Source organism: Parambassis ranga, chromosome 6 (assembly GCF_900634625.1).
Source record: "Parambassis ranga chromosome 6, fParRan2.1, whole genome shotgun sequence".
NCBI lineage: Eukaryota > Metazoa > Chordata > Actinopteri > Ambassidae > Parambassis > Parambassis ranga.
The window spans coordinates 12,469,575-12,487,082 of record NC_041027.1 but is presented as its reverse complement, the minus strand read 5'-3'; the positions used below and the strand labels follow the sequence as shown (position 1 = coordinate 12,487,082).

The 17,508-nt window shown below is 43.2% G+C and overlaps 1 protein-coding gene across 1 annotated transcript in view; it reads right to left on the bottom strand.

Moving 5' to 3' along the window:
* ca10a (carbonic anhydrase Xa) overlaps positions 1-17,508 on the bottom strand; it is a 358,548-nt gene that overhangs the window by 340,183 nt on the left and 857 nt on the right. The window lies entirely within an intron of this gene.

Below are 17,508 nucleotides of genomic sequence, written 5' to 3'. Positions count from 1 at the left end.
AAATAAGAACATATTATATCAACAAGGAAATGTGAGCACATTAACACAGAAGCAGTCATAAACAATGTGAATATATGTGACAGAAGATGAGGGCACCCAGCTCTCCCACAGAAGAGGCGGAGGGATCGCCATCACTTTATAGGGGGCACCACCGAAGAAGAAAGGCGGGGTGGAGTCCCCAAACTCAAAGCTGAATACAAGAGAATACTGGAAGCCTAACAGATGTGTATGTATGTGTTCTGTGTAATTATAACGATGATCATTTAGGACCAGATTGGATCAGTTCTATCATCGGGCGGATCCTACGTGTAGCAGCAGCTTTTAATATAATTGAGGATGTGGGAATACCTTTAAGTGCATGTTCATGTCAGATTGTCAGAAGCATTTTCGGAAGCAAGTGTTCAAAGATGCCTAGGTAAATAGGCTGCCTGCCTGTCATGTGGACTCCCTGAGGATGTTATTAATGTGGCCCCGTGGACACTGCAAAGAGGTGTATAATGTACACGGAATACTAAAAAAATCTATATGGGCATTGATTTTTAATGGCGCTTCCTGTTGAATAAATCAGAAAGTTCCTTTGAAACTTTCTGATGAATTTATCCGGCTGCTCTCCTGAACCCACCGCGGTGCCGTTTGCTTCCCTTTGTCCTCAGCCAACATCAAAATTGCACAGCAGACTGTCAAGACTGAGCCTGAGCCACGGCAAATTAAATTAAAGCGCACTCCTGTTTCACAGCAGTTGTTTACAACGACCGTCATTATCCACCGACGGCGTCAACAGGCTGATTGTCTTTGCGGCACGGCTTTCATACAACAGGAAGAAAGAAAGAAACTAATAATATATATGAGCATTGAGGAAGCGCTGAGGGATGTTTTGGTGGTAGAAATATCTTCCTAGGTGTGAAGATCTACAATTAATAGAACAATAGCCTGGTCCTATTCAACATGCTTTCTTCAGTCAGTCCTGCAGAGCCAGCCGCTGCTTCCTCAGACCTGGACTGGGGAAGGTAATTTGTCGAAGACACGATCGCAGTGGGTCATTGCCTGGAGGGGTCCGTGTTTCTAAATGCACAAACAAGCAATTATTTTTAAATGACTCATCTCACCGCAGATGGAATGTAAAAGAAACACCATCCTTAGCAATTTGTTGTTGGCAATTATTTATTTTACTTTGGAAACTTTGTTTTCTCTGCAGAGAGAGACAGAAAAAAAAAAAAAAATCATGATTGCTTGTGTCGCCGTGTTTTCACCCCCAGCCAAAGGTGCTGCTAATTTATATCATTACAAAGAGCTACAAGCATCATGCCGTTCATTTTAATGCAGTGAAAGTTTAAATGATATTAAATTTAAAAAAAGAAAAGCTCAACAGCTTCAGCTGTTTTGTCCTCCAGAAACTTTCGGGCCGTGCCCTTCTCATGTGAAAGCCGTGTTACCCCCTCCAGGAGAAGCTGCCTCATGAAACACTCGCCTCAGGGCATTTTGTCAAACTTCTTCCACTTCAAAGTCTCCCGGCATCCACCAGAGAGGCCACTGGGGCTTTGGCATCAATTTTAGATCATAAAGTGGAAGAGAGAGTGAAGAGGAGGGAGGATAAAATCTTAACAAAGAACCACCAAGAGCCAAGCATGTTTTTATTGCCGATGAAGCCCATGGGCTCCGTGTGAACTGAGCTAAAAAGATTGGATCGGATTGGGCTGGGCTGAACACTTCAAGGTGATTCTGCTCTACCCAACAGCTCTTTAGTCAGAACATCAGTGGAATCAAAAGCAGCATGTTTAACTTCTGTGTTCCAAATGTAATGTTTAAACCAGCCGAGCAGGCGTGGCCCCACAACAGCACTTAAACATCGGATTTATACATCAAGACATCTGCAGGGCGGCTTCTACAGATCAGCTTCCTGTTTCATATCAGTCACACATCAAAGGATGAAAGAGTGCTAAATGCAGCACTTTGTTTTCCCAGATCACCGGTGCAACATCCAACCACAGGTGGTGAGGAAGTACTGGTCAGGTTTTAGGTGTGACACCTAAAACCTCTGCTAACACTAGCTTCCACACATCTACCGACTGCTACTTGCAAGCTTTTTGTGATGGCCAGACATCAAACAAAAGAGTTCAGCGAAGGAACCACAGCAGACCACAACGGTACAAGCCAGTCCAAACACAGATAGGAAAACAGGCAGGAGTCATACACATGGACGAAATCATGGCTGGGTCCATTCAAGTTTGTGGTCCCTTTCCTCTTCAGCTCCTCGCTTGACTCGCTGATGAGTTTCAAAGAGCGCAGCAGTTTAAGAATCAGACACTGTAACTTCTTCCAGATTAGTTGAAGGCTTCACAGACACACATGATGTTTAGACTCTAGAAGTAAAACACCTTTACATAGGTATTCCATCTGTAGCTAAGGCGTTTAGGGTGTGTACACCCTTTGGAAGAATTAAAGGCACCCTGGACATTCTGGAGGGCTATAGGACCCCTGTTCACACTGAAGAAAGTCAATCCAGCTAGAGTGGGATTGAATCCAGATAGCCTTTAAACTGGATACATTCAGACCTATTTTCAAATCTAGCTATCACACATGCGTGTCCGCTCTCAATCCGGCTTAATCCGGCTTGTTCGTTGTCCTCCAAACCGCTAGGTGGCGCATCGTAATATACAGAGTCCGTTCAGGCTGCGATAGGACCGCACGTGTGCGCATGCGGCGTGCGCTTTTTTGTCCCGTGTGTTTTGTTTTTTTGTGGTTCAAAAGGCAGTTTATTCCTTTGTAGCCCTGTGGAAAATAAACTCGGGGCAAAGCTGTCATAATTCGGCGGTTGTTTACGTACGGCTTTTGTATGCGACCCGGACACTGTCCCCGTGAATGCAGAAGTATGACGTCGCTGGCAGGATTCGCTAGATCCACCTCCGAGAGGTGGACTGAGATCTATCCGGATCTATCCAGATTCACGTTGTTCAGATTTGGAAAAAAAACCTATCCAGATATATTAGGATACAGCCCGAATCCCACCGTAGCCGGATTGATTTTCCCAGTGTGAATGGGGTCTAGGAGAAGGCTGCCACAGTGGTTTGGACAATGGTAGGATGGAAGGAGATTACTATATAATTCCATATGTTTCATTTCATGGATGTTGTTCCTTTGGTTGCTCACGTTATTATGGGTAACTAAAAATCACTTTTCAGATTAAAGAAATGTCCTCAGATTGCAATATTAGTCCTTTTCTGATCTCTATTCCAATTACTCAGAGGGTTTGTCTTCAAAAAACAGATCAATGATGTGAGTAAAATGACAGGATTGTGGAAAAAAAAAGTGTGACATTCAAACCATGCCTCACTGAGAAACCGTGTGCAATCGATGCAGCTTATAGCTGCTGAGTTGAACCCCAAATGTCCACATCAAAGTTGTGTTTTTCTCTCTAGCTTGACCCTTGAACTCCCTTGACTGAATATTGATCACACACCACACACACTGACAATAACCTCCCTTTGCTTCCACTGCACGCACACACACACACACAAAATTGAATTTCCTACCACCCTTATCAAAATACAAACTTGCCCCGAGCAATCTGTGGCTGAACCTGAATCTGATAGAAAGAAAATAATATAGAAAAAAAAACATTCATATTTGTAGATTCTATCACTGCTGGTGAGTGAGCAGCACGCCAACTGGGCCTCCCATACTGCCACAGCCTCATCAGTCACAGGCAGGTTTAGTCTCTTATGGTAATCGCCATCATTATTACTCACCACAGACACACACACACACCCCGAGGGAGGAAATCATCGCATCTATCCACACCTACAGTGACATTTTCCAATATTTTCTGGCAATGCAGGCCACTTTCACTTATTTTATTTCAAATCAAAATCAGTCTTTATGGTTCTCATATCACAGTTTAGTGAGATGAGTCTTTTCTCAGTGGTGTAGACGGAAGACTTCGACGGCCGTTTTCAGCGCCTCGCGACCAAAGATAACCTGAGATCAAATTCTAACGGTGACAGAAATTTAGGATGACTGTCTCACAGTGTAACGACCTGTCACCACATCCTCCTGCTCCTCGCTAGACCCAAAAACACAGAGTCACTTTTCGGGGAAGCAGTGGCTCAGTGGTAGAGCAGGGTTGTCCAATAACCGGAAGGTTGGTGGTGTCCCTGGGCAAGACACTTTATTGCCTCCAGTGCACTCACTGGTGTGTGGGATTACTAAAGTATCTAAAATCTAGTATCTAAAAATTTATCAGGTAACAGTTCCACTACTTATCTACTATTTATCCATCCATCTTCCACTCACAGGTGTCGGGTTGTGGCTGAAACCCAGACCTCCATTTCATCTGAACGTTCTGAGGCCAAGTGAGAGATAAAACCCCTCCACCGTGTCCTGGACCTGCCCCGTCCTGTGGAACATACGTGGAATACCTCAACTTTTTCCTCAAAAACCTGGAGGAGCAGCGACTCTACACCTCGTCTCTAAGGGGGAGACCAGCCACTCTGTGGAGGAAACTCTTATCTTATTCTTTTGGTCACTAGCTCCACTTTGTGGCCATACATGAGGGAAAGAATGTAGAAAGTCTTGCTTTTTGCCTTAGGTCTTTTTTTTACCACAACAGCCCTGAGCAGAGCCTTCATTCCCGCTCCATTCCCAGGACCCCAAGATACTTGAAGACCTCCAGCTTACTGTGAGAACAAGATTCTGTGGCCCCTAAACTGACCTCTTCTGCAGCATTTCTATAAAAAATATATAAACAGAATCGGCTATGATGGAGTCCAACTTCCACTGGAAACAAGTCATGAATAAGTAGAGAGAGTGAAACGCATGCAGCAAACAGCAACACCTGCAGCTAGAAGAAAAAGGGACCAATGAGCATGTGCCGCTCTGTCGTCTGTTGAGACAGCAGACAGCTTGGTGACATCTTTTAAAGCTACATCACACTGATTTGTCACCCCCTTGTGGCAACGTTGACAACAATCACAATCATGGCTCAGTTTGTTGGACAGCGATGACATAAAAGCATAGCAAAGACTGGGACGCTGGTTTTTTCAGTAATCTGCTGTTCACAGTCAGTATATTGACTGACCCTGCTGGCGTGCACGTGGCGCTACGGGGGGGAAAAGGTGCTCTGTTGTGCTAACAAATTAATCAAAACGTGCAAATGAGTTACAAACATAGAAAACAATTCATTAAGACGTGCAAACGAGATGTAACACACACAGAGATGTCTCCTGGCGCCCTCTAGGAGAACTGGTTTTGAACAGGAAGTGAAGAACCACAAGTGTTGAGCTGTTGTTGTGAGAGTTTGCAGCTTGTGTACTGTCAAATGAACAAAGGTGTTTTCTTATGTTGCTGCTCTTTTGTGAGATGCATTAAAAAAATGTATAAAAATAAAGAGATCTCTTCTTTGCAAATGAACTCTTCAACCCCGACACACACACACACAGAGTCTACAGATATGTTGTTGCATGGCAGCGCTGCTCTGTGGTGTCATGAAGGGTTTTTGTTCCACTTCACTGTTGGAACAGTTCACACAGATCCTCCCCGGCTGTGACATGACATGCTCCACATGTCATGTCACAGTTACACACTGGAAAAGAAGAAAAACTTGCACGGATCATGTTTAATCACTAAAGACGCACAACTGGGTTCAAAATACAGAACATGAAATATGTATCCCATGGTCTTTAAATGCACCGTGCATGCCAACACTTTCACTTAAAGGTAGGGTAGGAGATTTCATTCTGATGCACTTTTTTGTTAAATTAGTGTAACTTCTCTTTACAATCCGAAAGCAACCAATTAGTTCGGCAGTTTTGCATTAAAACAAAGAATATGAATCATCTGTGGAAGCTATAAAATGCTAAAAACATCAGCCAATCCTCCGGGTGGACCCTGTGCGGAGTATTGGCTGGTTGTCACTCTCTTCCTGCTCTGCACGCACCAGAGAGGTACGTGCATGATGGCCGAAATCACAGACCGCAGCTTGTCTTCAGGTAATGCGCGTCCATGTGATTGGGAGGCGTGGCTTCGGGGTGAGCTCTGAGAGAAAGGGGCGTGTGTTTACTTTCCAAATCTGGCTGACTCTCACCTTTAAAGATTCACTCCAAATAAACGGTTTCTGTAAAAAATAAAATGCTGCACTCCTTGCAACTAGAAAACTATGATTACCTCACACGTGAGCAGCATCACAGGATAAAATATTAGTTTTCTGCTGTTACTGTGCAAAGATGAGTGGGAGGCTGTAAAGATGCATATGCTTAATTGCTTTCAATATGTGGAGCTCCCATTTTCTGCTTTTTGGTTTTGAAAAGTCATAAAAAGTTGAGCTGGACTCTAATTTAATAATTTCTAATTTAATAAATAAAAAGGGGCAGCAGTGGCTCAGTGGTAGAGCAGGTTTGTCCAATAACCAGAAGGTTGGTGGTTCAATCCCAACTCATCCCTAGTCATTGTTGTGTGTCCTTGGCAATTCACTTTTACCCCGCATTGCCTCCAGTGCACTCACTGGTGTGTGGCGCAGCCTTAAGCGATTTCCCTGATGGGATTATTAAAGTATTTCAAAATTCAAATAAAAAAAAATAAAAAATTCAGACTCTACTGTGGCCCAAAATGTGGTTGATGGACCACACTTCTGGTCTCCAGGCTGTACTTTTGCCCAGATCCGATCTAAACGGTGCGTTCAATGTTCTGGTCCCCGTCTGAGAGAGAGGACCTAGAGGTCATGACTGAGGATGTTAATGAGAGGCAGATGGATGGAGCTGTCAGCATGGATCTGCCGAGCCGCCCTACATACATCATCAAGTGAATGATGTTCACTGTTAAAAGGCTCATATACAGCGTGCAGGTGTCGATAACGGCGTGTTACTGTCTGCTACTGACCATCACTCTGCCCGTCTGACTGCAGCAATATTGCTTCTAAGGTGTATCATGTCTCTGTCCTTACCCCTGCGCACTACATATTACCATCCATCACCATAACAACATGCGCACAAACACCACAAACGGCCAGCAGTGGCGAAGAGGGGCCTCTAGAGTTTTATTTATTTCCTTCCCTCTCCCTTGGCGATAGCTTTTTAATGGTATCGTCTGACAAGGTGTGCACTTAGCACGCCACGAATAAGAAGCACAAAGAATTGCAGCCTTCAGTCTAATTGACTCGAGCCAATTCATTAGATTAATTCGTCCCAGGCAACAAATTGCTTGGAGGTTTGTTTAAACCCCTTTAGCAATCACCCGTGTTGACTGAGGCAGCGCTGGGAGCCCACCGAGTGCATCCTGGTTAAACTAAAACAAATATACACAGAGAAATGGGAGAGCACCTTTAAATAACAAGGGTTAATGTCATGCAAGCTTACCTACACGCTGCAATCTGTGAAAATGGAGACACGGTGGTGGCCAGTTTTTTTAAGTTTTATGTTGGATATAGTAATGTTTAGGACCATGAGCATCAGGAGTGGAAGCATCCACTCCACATCAGTAATATGAGCTCATGAGCTCATGGCGCTCTGACAGCACGGCTGCTGTTTGTCTGTAAACTGTGTAGAAAACGCTACAAATGAATTTATAAATCAGGCAGAGGCGTTTAGGTGTGTAATCATCCGTGAAAGCAGCGACTCCCCGAAAGTCAACAACATAAAAGCTTTAATTAGAAAATACAATTTATGTGCTTTTCACTGTTTGCCTGGCACACGCAGTCAAACAGCAGCTATCTGTTTCATTAGAAGCGTTGAGATAGAGGGCTTTGTTTTAATTAAAGCAACACTTGGCCAATTTCTTCAGTTAACGCTAAGAAAAACACCTCAGCCACAAGTAGGGGTGGGCGATATGGCAAAAATTTTATACCACGATTCTTTAATGGCAAAATCACGATCAGGATTTTATCACGATTTGTTTTTACATTGACTCTAATTTGCATGTTTCAGTGTAAATGACTTAAGGTAGCCTACTCTGTCACTTCTCAAAAAACTAGGCAAACATAGAACTGCAATTAATAGAAGGTGCCCTATGGACGATAAAATGATCGGTCTGCTCTGGCAGATCGCCAACACGTTCAAATCCTTCACGATCTTTTATCGTCAACAAAGGAATAAACTGCTTTTTGAACCGAAAAAAAAGAAAGAACAAGCGACACAGGAAAAAAAAAAAAGCACAACGCATGTGCACACACGGTCCTACCGCAGCCTGAACGGAATTCGTATGTTACGAGGCGCCACCTAGTGGTTTGGAGGACAACAAACAAGCGGGGATAAACTGGATTGAGCGCGGACACGCGTGTGTGGGATTTGAAAATAGATCTAAACGTATCAGGATTCAATCTCACTCTAGCTGGATTGACTTTCTCCAGGGTGAACGGGGCCTAGGAAGCCTCTACTGAGGAAGAAGAACAAGAAGAGGGTCGACTAGGAATGGACATTAGAACTGTACTTTGGTCTGATGAGCCCAGCTTTGAGATTTCTGGTTCCACCGTGTCCTTTCTGAAGCAGAAAGGGTCAGCAGATGGTTTCTACATTGTTACTGTCTGTGATTTAACTCAACCAGCACGGCTACCAAAGCAACATGTCCTCCCATCAGGTTTGTGCTTAGTGTTTTTAAACAGGACAGTGACCTCAAACACCCCTCCAGGCATTATAAACACTATTGGACCAAGAAGAGGAGTGATGGAGTCCAACACTGAAAGCGCTAAAACGGGTGATGTCCATCTTCATGTGTGCTCTATGGTCACAACTATGCTCCACGGACAAGCAGCAAATCATGCTAATAAAAACACCTGCATTATTCACACAATGCACACAAGCCCTACAAACTCTATATATATCAGATATGATAAAAATGATGTCATTGTGTCCTGACATGAGAAAAAGAAGTGAGAGAGTATCCAGTTAAGTTAAGATCCGTACACTTGGTTTGCAAATGACAGTTTTTTTTTTACTTGCTGCCACCATCACAGATATTTCTGGGAAAGAAACAGGGAAGCAATTTATTTTTTAAGAAAAAATAACAGCCCAGACTGTGCAGTGATGGATTGGTGGCTTCAGACTGACAAGAACATCTGTCAGCGGGATATTTGATGGAATTCTGATGAAACTGGTGACTGAACGGGAGCAACGAAGTGAAGCCGAATTATGTTCCTCACAGCGTGCTGTGAACAATAGCGCTAGGCTAGTCAGATGTTGCATGGAAAGGACTGAAAGTTTCTGAGTGCACATCAACAACAACATTTTCTTAAGTTTGGGGTGGTGGACTTGTGTGTTGGGGGTCGCCAGATTAAATCCTCAGAGCTGCAGGAAGCACCAGAAAACTTTAAATATGCAGATATGGAGCAAAATGAGGTGCGTGATCCTCAAAGGCTCAAACAGAGAAGGAGCATCTTTAGAGATTTAACACGGGTAACTAACCACTGCAGGAAAAATGCTTAAAAAACAACAGGCATTTAAATGAGGAAGCACATCAGATGTTGCTGAAAAAGAAATATTCACACTCAGCTGTGCATAAATAGCTGTGAGTGATTAATATTCATGGAAAAGAGCATGCTATTAAAAAGTTGTTTGTGGGCTGATTCTCATGATTTAGTGTTGGCAGAGTACAAATCTTTTCTTCGTCTTCTTTTCATTACCTTGCTGAAATGTGATGACTGATTGCAATGCATTCTGGGGGTTGATGTATTTTAAATACCTGCAGATCGTTAGAATTTCCCATTAGAAGGTGTGATGTGTGATGCTTCCGACACTGAGCCAATGCCTGTTCAATAATGCATTAAGAAATGAGACATGTTGACTTTGACATTATGCACCAACAAATGCTCAATCAGGGCCACATGTTTCTCATGTTCCCAGTCAAGCATGAACTTTTTATGATGCCAGCTTTGTCACTGCTAAAACAAGACTAGTGCTAATTTAAAAAATGAGAAATGATCAAATATTAAAGCACAGCATAAGAATACATATCTAGTCTAGTTGTATTTTATGATTATTAGCATCTAAAAGGTTAAAAGCTAATCATGTCCAGCGGGTAATCTAGATGCTAAATTGGCTAGCTTGTCATTTGCAAATAATTCAAGCGTCCCATCGGCATAAACTAGCCGCCACATGTATTGTTTTATTTATACTGAAATCATATATGACACAAAAACACAGTACAGAGGTCTCATACAGCCCCATTGAACAGTAGTGATTATTCGGACCCTCTGTCATCAGAAGCTGTAAAAATATTGGGGGGACACCTGTGGGGGGTCTGGAGGTCCTCCTCCCGAAAATCTTTAATGAAGTAGAAGCCATTTCCTGCATTCTGGTGGATTTCAACAGAATGTAAACACCTATGTTACCTACAGAAGTAAAGGCTTAACTCAGTAACTATTACTGAGAGATTCAATAATAACTCCTTATTTATTAGTAAGCAATGTTTATTATAACAAAACAGGTTTATATCTGTTACTTTCTGCCTCTGTGCCGCCATAATTTTAACCACAAAAATCACTGTATTCCCAATGAGACCATCAGCTGTACTGTCAGATTTTAGAGACAAGATTACATTCAACTTAGTTCACCATGAATCTGATTGGTCTGCTCTTCTCTCTCTGATCAGCAATTGGCCACAAGCAGTTCAAAGGAAGTGACAGAAAAACAAAGGGAGGGATCAATATCATAGAAGGAAAACGCTGCTCTTTACTTCTGGCTTGCCGTAGCCATATAATGTCCAATGCGCATTCATGGAACGCGTGCCTGCAGCACGAACCTCGGACCTCACCTGGCAACAAGAAATTCTATTTTTTGATTGGCTGATAGGTCGCTAATGGCAGACAGCTGTATGAGCCATGTGTGACGTGAGACCATGAGAACTTGTTGAAATGCGTGAGTCTCACTCTCAATGAGACTTGAAAGCCCTGAAGATACTATACCTCAAGTCATCTCTAGTGGCAAATCCGGATGCTAAATTGGTTAGCTTGTCAGATCCGTAAACAATGACACATCCATGCATTACATGTGACCTTGGCTGTGTTCAAAATCACTCCCCAATCACTGTATATGGCCCTATGTAGAGCCTCCACCATTTTGTAGTGCTGTCCGAATTCTTAGTGAGAAATTATAGACCCCATATAGGGCCCTCAATGTATCCCACAATGCATCTTGGAAAGTAGTGTCCATCCGATGGTCACTACTTTTAGCGATATGTCCCATCATGCATTGCACAGACCGGCGAAAAGAACGGGAACAGACGTTTAATTTGCGACAGCAATGACGTCATTGACGGCGACAGAAAATAACGGAGGTAGAGTCCGAAATGTCCGAAAATGCTTTCACAGTGAGTTCACTATATGCTGCCCTACATTGAACTCCCCATATGGGCAGTAGGGAGTGATTTCGAACACAGCCCTTGATTTGAGCAGCATTTTATTTATTAGCTGCTAAGCTAACGCTTACACCTAGCCGTGTCTTGTTTACAGCGTTCTTCTTCTTCTTCCGTTTCCTCGTTAGATGAAGGAAAGTGTTTTGGTAAACTTGAACTAAACACCTGTGAGAATTTATTCTACATTTCGTCACTCCCACAGTTCACTGTGCTCATGCAGGATTGCATAAATAAACAACGGCACCGGAACCCAAACAGCACTTTGATTATCATGGCTCAGAGCTAACTATAGTCGGCTCGAATTCAAATATCAACTATTTATGCAATCGCTGCACAGAATATAGTGTTTATTATGTATGAGGACAGCACTGCTGCTCCGAGGGCTGTGTTGCTTTGGGTGAAAAATAATCACACATACATTAAACGACACAATGTGTGCGTCCACACTGACCCGCCGAGGTTCGCATCATCATGTCTCTACTGAACAGGCGTCAATGCAGGTGTGTGTGTGCTAACACAGAAACGCACACAGTGTAACCAGCATCGGTGAAGCCCACAGGACACGAGCAGCCTAATGCCGTTGTCAGTCAAACAAATGCCTCCGTCAGTCCAAGTGTGTGTGTTCAAGAGGAATAAGCGCCCCTCTGCTCAAACATAACTGTCACAGATTAGCACGAAGCCGGGCAGGGCACTGACAGGACGGTGTTTAAAGAGACAGCGAGCGCTGCTGAAACAGTATGTACTCCTTCAACCGGTCTGCAGATAACTCCTGTTCCCAGGAATGAGCACACTAATAGCTGCTACATCTGAGAGGGGGCGTCAGCGACTCTGCAGGCGTCCAGCACAATACAGGAAACAATGCAATGCAAGCTTGAGGTGGGGTTCATGTAATTCAGCTGAAATAAGTTGGTTTTTGTTGCTTTTGTTGGCTTTAAGTAGGGCCAACAATCCTGGGACTGAACTTGAACTTAGCCGAAGGCTGCAGGAGCCACGTTCCAGTCTACAGTGGGAGAGATTTAACCCAATCTTTGTCTTCCTAATTGGTCAAATCCTTAACTAATTGCCTGTCAGACTGTTACAGGGTGAAATTGGATATATGACAACACAGGGTGAGGAGAATAAGATGGATGAAGGGAGGGATGGAGGGAGAGAGAGAGAGAGGAGGAGAAAGGGCTGTAATGGTTCCATCTTGGTTTCAGATTAGGCCTGCGGACAGACTCTCGTCTGATAGGCTGCCTAATAAAAGAACACTAAATGGAGACACACTGTGAAGCTATATGGAGGATAATTGAAAAGCAATTACAGTCCTCTCTCTTTTCAGTCCATTAACATATCTTACAAAAAAAAACAGCAGCTTCTTCTACAGACCGACGTTCTCTCTAATTTCTTCACCTCAACATTTTTTCTTCACCTCGTCTTTTTTTCTTCGCACTGACACACGTGATGTCTTTTTCACTCCAGTCTCTTGAAGGCCTGCTCTCATTTTGTCCCTCAGTTTCAGGCAAAACAGGCAAATTTTTTTTTTTTTTTTCCATTTGTGTTCAAAGTTAGAACACATATTCACCAAACTGTTTATTTCACAGCATTCCTATTATTAATATAATATTTAGAGGATTCCCTGTGCAATTTAAAACAAAACAAAATAAATGGTAAATACACTCAACAAAAATATAAACGCAACACTTTTGTTTTTGCTCCCATGTTTCATGAGATGGACTTGAAGATCTAAACTTCATTCCAGATACACAATATTACCATTCCTCTCAAACATTGTTCACAAATCTGTCTAAATGTGTGATAGTGAGCACTTCTGCTTTGCTGAGATAATCCATCCCACCTCACAGGTGTGCCACATCAAGATGCTGATCTGACATCATGATTAGTGCACAGGTGTACCTCAAACTGCCCACAATAAAAGGCCACCCTGAAATGTGCATTTTGTTTCTGCTTTATTGGCGGTCTGGGGACTCAGAACCAGTCAGTATCTGGTGTGACCACCATTTGCCTCATGCAGTGCAACACATCTTCTTCGCATAGAGTTTATCAGATTGTCTATTGTGGCCTGTGGAATGTTGGTCCACTCCTCTTCAATGGCTGTGTGAAGTTGCTGGATATTAGTGGGAACTGGTGCACGCTGTTTTTTTTTAATTCGTCACTTTTCTGTTTCATAGGAAAATATTTCAAGGAAAAATATTTCTAACAATGTAATAATGTTGCTGCATCTCATTCCCTATTATTTAAAATATTTATAAAAAAAAAATTTTTTTTTAAAAAAATTAAAAAAAAAAAAGAAATGGATATGGTTGGATTTTATGGTTGTGTTGCCATGACAACAGAGGCATCCAGCCCTTGAATGAATTGTAGTGTAACTGGATGGCTGATCACAAAGATGGCAAAGAAAAAGTTTGACTGTAAGTTTGTGTGTGTGTGTGTGTGTGTGTGTGTGTGTGTGTGTGTGTGCGCACCTCCTTCTCCATCACCTTCTCCCTCTCCCTCACTCTGACCTGGAGCGTAACAAAACAGAGGCAGCAGGGCCCTGACCTGATTTCCTTTTATTGCATTGTAATACAGCCGGGTCCCAGAGAGCGGTCTCTTGTATTACCATGTCATCACTTATTCATGACTCAGTCTCCAAATACAGAGCCTGGATCCACAGCCAGACCATCATCCTGCTTCACACCCAACATTCATACACAAAACTGGCTGCCTGGAGGTTCAGGTTCACACAACAACACAACACAACGGGAGGGCTCTGATAATCACACAGTGTGTACAAGGAAGGAGGAAGGCACGGGGGGGAGGTCCGGGTTCTCCAAGACAACTGGCAACCTCCAGGGCTGAGACATGAAGGGGGGGGGGGGGGGGGGGCTTTACAGGGGAAATACACCTTCACAGCCTTAAGGAGCACACGTGATGATGATGATGATGATGAGGGTGAAAAACGGTGATACAAAGGATGGTGATGACGATGATGATGAAGAAGAATGCTAATGACTGGTGATGACAGGTGAGGATGATGATGGTGGTGATGATGATGATGATGATGAGGGTGATGACAGGTGAGGATGATGATGATGAGAGGGTGAAAAATGGTGATTACAAAGGAACAATAATAATGATGATGAAGATGAATGCTAATGACTGATGATGATGATGATGACAGGTGATGACAGGTGAGGATGATGATGGTGATGATGATGATGATGATGAGGGTGATGACAGGTGAGGATGATGATGATGAGAGGGTGAAAAATGGTGATTACAAAGGAACAATAATAATGATGAAGATGATGATGAAGATGAATGCTAATGACAGGTGATGACAGGTGATGATGATGATGATAATAGACACTGTTAATGATGTTGCTGATGATAATAATAAATAGATGATCATGGCACTGAGGTGATGATGTTAGGGATAATATGGCCGATCATGGCTCATTATAAAATATGATGGAAACAGGATAATAAGGCAACAAAGATGATGATAACATTCAGAGCTCCATCCATGGAGTCATCTGCTCCACCCTGCCCTGCTTCAGCCGGACCGCCCGTGGTTTGGACCAATCAGCGCAGCCGAACAGAGACAAAGATGAAGTTGTGAACAACAAAGGCTTCTTGTTTCTTGTTTTGTATTCACAGTCTTCCACTGTGCATGTGTCTGTTTGCTTTTCCTGAGGGAAGCCATCATCTTGTGACTTTAATACTAATAATAGTTTAAATTCTCTTCATCCTCCTAAACTATTTATGAGCGTATGATTATTTCACAACAACAACAACAACAACAGCAGCAGCAGCAGCAGCGATGCTTAAAAGCCAGCCAACAACCAACGGGGATTGTTATAAAATCTATTTACACAAGTGTCAGTGTGCATTAGACCTATAATTTTAGAGTGGGTGCTGGAGAGAGGGAGCTCTCACAGTAAACTTTATGATACGAGACGAGAAATGTTCCTTTTTCTGTTAAGGGATTGTTCCAAAGTGAGTCAGACCGGTGCGAAAAATGGACACAACGTCCAGAGGAACAGGCTGGACGGGAAACATGCTGACCTTTAATAGCAGTGAGAGACAGAACAGAGTGAGAGGACGGACAGACCTCCGCAGCTGTCTGTGCTCTCAGTGTCTTGTTTCCCTGACTTCAGATGGGTGTGGTGTTGCTGGGGTTATTAAAATGGCTCCTCTGTCTTCCTTTGTGACCCCTGAATATGAATGAGAGGAAGAAGCTGCAGCATCGGACTTTTTTATTTTATTTTTTGAATCGTTTTTTACACATTTCTTAGATTTTTACTTAAAATTTAACCTAATAACACAATAATTTGTGTCTAAATTTATTATTTTTTTACCTATTATACATGTTCTGCAGGGATTCAGTGGATCGTGCGAGCATCCTTGCATTAACTTCTCTTTACAATCCGATAGCAACCGATTAGTTCGGCAGTTTCGCATTAAAACGAAGAATATGAATCATCTGTGGAAGCTATAAAATGCTAAAAACATCAGCCAATCCTCCGGGTGGACCCTGCATGGAGTATTGGCTGGTTGTCACTCTCTTCCTGCTCTGCGCGCACCGGAGAGGTACGTGCATGATGGCCGAAGTCACAGACCGCAGCTCGTCTTCAGGTAATGCGCGTCCATGTGATTGGGAGGCGTGGCTTCGGGGTGAGCTCCGAGAGAAAGGGGCGTGTGTTTACTTTCGAAATCTGGCTGACTCTCACTGAGTTTTCAAAATCTCCTACCCTACCTTTAAATCACAGTCCTGCAGTTTGTAGAAATTAAAGTCTGAACTTAGACGAAACATCAGTAACAAGAGAAGAAAGGCTGTAAATCATTATTTTTTTTCTCTTTTGAATCGCAGTCAGATCTCAAAGCACCTGAACTCACTCAAGGCCAGACAACACTGCTAAAAAAAAGGGGGAGAGGAAAGCACTCTAAACCGTCTCCCACCTCTCTCTCTTGAAGTCTGACACTTTGACAACAACATTCAACACTCAGAGCAGCTATCAATGAGTCTCCGCTCTCACAGTACGAAGCTGCATGTCTCTCGGTTCTAATTGTAAATCAATAACCGATCGATAGATCATGTTGGATGCGTGAAATCATTCAAATCTTTCAGTTTGCTTCACTTGCTTATTGCCTCAAATATCCCAGATAATGAGTGCTGGTCACTTCAGCCGTCTTATTGTCGTATTGTTATGACTGACTGGTGTGTGTCACACTGATCATTTGTCCAATCAGACGACTGGAAGCCGAACAAACAGATTCTATCAGTGGTTTTCTCAGCTCAATTCTTCCAAAGGAAACACCCTCATCTCCAGCCTTCCATCAGCTACAATCCCTCTCCATGGAGACCTCCGTTCGGACACTCACACAAGACCTGATTGATTAATCAAACAGCCAGTCAGTGGTGATCATTTGTGTGTGTGTGTGTGTTTTTTCTTCTTCTTCAGCCATCATGAAGGGGGGAAAGAAAAAAACCCACCAGATCTCATCCTGAAGCAACACTGCCACCTGTTGTCCAGCTGCTGCAAATACCCATGTGTGCAATAAATGTAAATAATGCAAGAAAATAATCATCTTCAGGGGGATCACAATGCAGCAGATATACATTGGTGTCATGCATGTGCCAACAAATATTAAAGAACAGGCAGCTGGGGAAATGAAGAAGAAGAAGAAGAAGAAAAAAAAAAGAAGAAGAAGAGGGAGGAGGAGGAGGAGCAGTGGAGCTCCCCTGGAATTATTGAGGAGCGTCTGTCAGTTTGCGCCTGCATCCTAAATAATGGATGAGATCCTCCAGTGAGATAAAACCGAAATTCCTCGCCGTTACAAGGACATCGACTGCCGTGAATACTAACGACTCCTGTGCGCTTTCATTTCGTTTACTGTGTGATCATGCGGGGCCCTCCTCGCCATCTCCGAGCGCCAGCGCGCTCCTGGAGTTGTTCGTATCATCACCTGCCTGGTGCGTATAAGGGATCTCCTGCAATCTAATGAGCCTGCTGCTGCTCCCACTGTCACATAATAAGCAGGATATCCTTCCATTCTTCATATTTCTCTCTGTTTTATATGCACCACCCTGTTCTCATATTCTCTCCTTGATAACTCACCTCCTGTTTACTTATTTATACGGCACATGTGAGGGATAATCTGCCTTTACATTCTGCCCTGTGCTCCTCT